General features: G+C 33.7%; 1 pseudogene; it reads left to right on the top strand.

Moving 5' to 3' along the window:
- Window positions 1-2,226: 2,226 nt before the first annotated feature.
- Window positions 2,227-2,397, top strand: LOC141411215 (small nucleolar RNA SNORA73 family; annotated as a pseudogene).
- The last annotated feature ends 901 nt before the right edge of the window (window positions 2,398-3,298 follow it).

The following is a 3,298-nucleotide window of genomic DNA, read 5'->3' as shown; positions in this document are numbered from 1 at the left end:
GGTCAGTCTGTCCAGGGGGCTATGCTGCTCTGGCCCAGGCTTGTCTGTGGGGGAACCGCGGTACCGCGAAGCTCACCTGGTCCGCGTCTTCCCAAGCCTTGTGGGCGCCGGCCACTGGCGGCCCTGGGGCCTCCTCGGTTCTCCGTTTAACGTGAAGTGGAGATTCTCTGCGCCGGCTGGAGATGTGGAGGAGTCAAAGTTATGCCTTTTCTCGGTGATTATGCCTGCAAAGTGTGTCTCCAGCGTCTCTCCAAGATTTCACTATAGGAGGCTCGCTTTCTGCTTCCTACCTCTAGCCGCCATCTTGGAATCTGAATCCAAAGTAACTATGGTAATCAAACAATCCTTGTGTGTATTTGCAATTATCCACTCGGAGCAATCTGGTTCACATCTCAATTTCGGATTGCCTTGGAAGGAATTACTCTTCTATCATGAGTCACTTTTGTGTCTGGCCCTTTCATGTTCACTGTTGAGGTGAGGTGTGGAAAATCCTACTTCCCAAACCTGATTTCCAAGGTCATGTTTGTAAGCAGTTAGCAGAGGTCTATTTTAATGTGCCTTCTTTCATAATACATTCAATACTAAAATTCTGTTAACTTCAAATTATTTAAGAAGTAATTTAGAGCTTACAAAAGATCTTCTCATTAACTGATTTGAGTCTTCTCATAAATAATGATATTTAAGTCTTACAATAATACAACAACTAGTTACCATAACAATAGCTGCATCCTAAGGTTAGAATGTTGAAACATAAGCAGAAAATCTAGGATCAGCAATCGGAATCACCAAGACTTAGCTCATAGTTTTTCTACTGTACCAAACAGTTTTTCTGAATGAATCTTTCTAGAGGTTGTTCTGTCATCTTATTCTATAAGCTGGATGATCTCTTAAGACCCTATGCTCTATAATGTACCTGGCAAAATATGGATGAGATAAGAATCATACATTCATCATTTCTATCTGTAAAGTTAGTACGATTTTGGCGGAAATCAAAATTTGACACCTGCCCGTGAAGATGTTGTATACCATTGAAATGTGTTAGGAAAATGACAGAGGCTTTGAAATATTAATTTCTGTACACATAATTATAGAATTCTTTAGGAATTATCCAAGTTGTTTTTTCTGGTGTGAAAATAAGGGACTGTAGAGTTTGTCAGAACAATGTTACAAAATCACAATCTAGACTACACACTGTCAAATTTTTGTTGACCCACAAAATACACAAAATACACACACACCTGAAACAAAAGTTTCATAAAATGTTTGCTACTACAACTAAACATGAAGCATTTGACTTATGTTTTAATTTTATTCTATTCTATTCCATTTCATTCTATACTGAAATCTTGACCTAACTCTATCCATATAAAGACACACAATGAACCACAAAATGCATTTTGAATAACACGAACCCAGATTCACTATATATCTATACCACATTAAATACAAAAATGATCAGGTAATACCTACAGTAGAATAAATGGAACAATTTCCTAATTTTTCCACTTAGCTGGAAATCTACTAAATAAGCTCTAAGATCTCTTTAAATTCTATAGTTAGTTTAATTACAAGGTACCCACAATGATAATTTATCATACAGACCTCCAGAGAGCGCTTACATAACGAATGAAGTATGAATGTTCATTTAGATCATGTCTTCTTCTAAATTAAACTTTATGCTTTCCAACTATATTTTCTCTCATCTGTATATAAAGTGAAGAGATATTACTATTACCCTTTAGAAGAAATCTATCTCAAAAGGATGAATATATCACTTGAAGATAATGCCTTCAGATATTTAAAATATAAATCAGAAAGCTTATAGTCAATGACAGTATGAATCCTTTTCTACCAATTCCTGTAATCACAACAAAATTACTGGAAGGTAACATGTCATTTGACATCATTGTAACTGTTATTTTGGAAAACTGATTAAATCTCAGTACTGATGATAAAAATAGTCAATTTTGCAAATTAAAAGTGCAAATTGTGGCAGAGCAAAGCATCACGGTGAAAACATCATCTTAACTAAACAAGTTAAAGATTGAATTGAAATGTACCTGAAGTTAATTGCAGGACATACATTACTCAAGACTGATTCCAAACAAACTCTTTTTTTTCCAATGCAAGAGGCACAAGAGAAAATGATGTTTTGTATTCTTAAAACATTTATGAAAGTTCACAGCTGGAGTGATTGAACTATTGTGTTTTTGTAAAAAAGCTAATCCAACTGAATACCCAGAGAGGTCACTCTCCCTGGGCTCTGACCCATAATGGATAGTCCCTTTCCACAATGTTGAAAAGAAGCTGGACCTAGAGTCTGTGCCTACACATTTCTACAACTTCTCAGAGTCCTGTAGGCCATGACTGAGGAGAAAAACCATGCAAGAAACATTCCTGCGAGTTTTAAAATTTTTGTTTTAGTTTTAATGTAAATTAAAAAAGAAAAAATAAAGCTAATAGGGAATGTATATGTACATAATCTATCTATCTATCTATCTATCTATCTATCTATCTATCTATCTATCTACATATGTGTAGGTAGAGCAATATGTGCTTTCTTTACTGCCTCTAATCAGTAGTCATAATTTAGAAATGTTCTGGCCTTTTAAGAACTAGTAATTGATAAATGAATCTAAATATCCTTTAATGATAGGAAATTTTTAAATGAATCATTTCTACACATATTGTTTAATTCCTTTCTTAATGTATGTAGAAAACTTTGATAAACTAGTCCAAAATAGATGGCTAAAAGTCCTCATATTCAAGATTTATTGACATAATTATTAACATCAAAAATTGCAAATAGAAAAAACATTGAAATTGAAATCTATAAAGGCAACAGTGGTGATACATAAATTATGTGTTCTAAAAGGATTAATAAAATTAATCTTAATATTATGTAATTATTCTTTGGAATATCGTGAATTGCAGGAAGAAGTTTGTAGTTTTCATTTCATTAGCCAATTTTTGTTCTATATTGGAATGGGATAAAATTGTGTTCTACCATTTTATAGCATGCTTAGACACAGTTAAAATTATCTCAAGTAGAGAAAGCTTGTCTTAAAGAAGAAGTTTTGAAGCAAAAGTACTCTGAAATAAGCCAAATACATACCTCAATATATTATACACTTCACTTAAAAAATGAAATAGAGATCATGTATATAGAAGGCCTGCTAACATCCACAGACAGAATATTCTCTAAAATAATGTGGTCCTGAAAGGATGAGATCATTGAAGCTGTGAATAATTAGAATGTGTTCATTTAAAAATGCAACTGTAAAGATCATGTCAGGTA

The sequence above is a fragment of the Castor canadensis genome, chromosome 9 (assembly GCF_047511655.1).
Source record: "Castor canadensis chromosome 9, mCasCan1.hap1v2, whole genome shotgun sequence".
NCBI lineage: Eukaryota > Metazoa > Chordata > Mammalia > Rodentia > Castoridae > Castor > Castor canadensis.
This window is presented reverse-complemented; position numbering and strand designations above follow the sequence as displayed.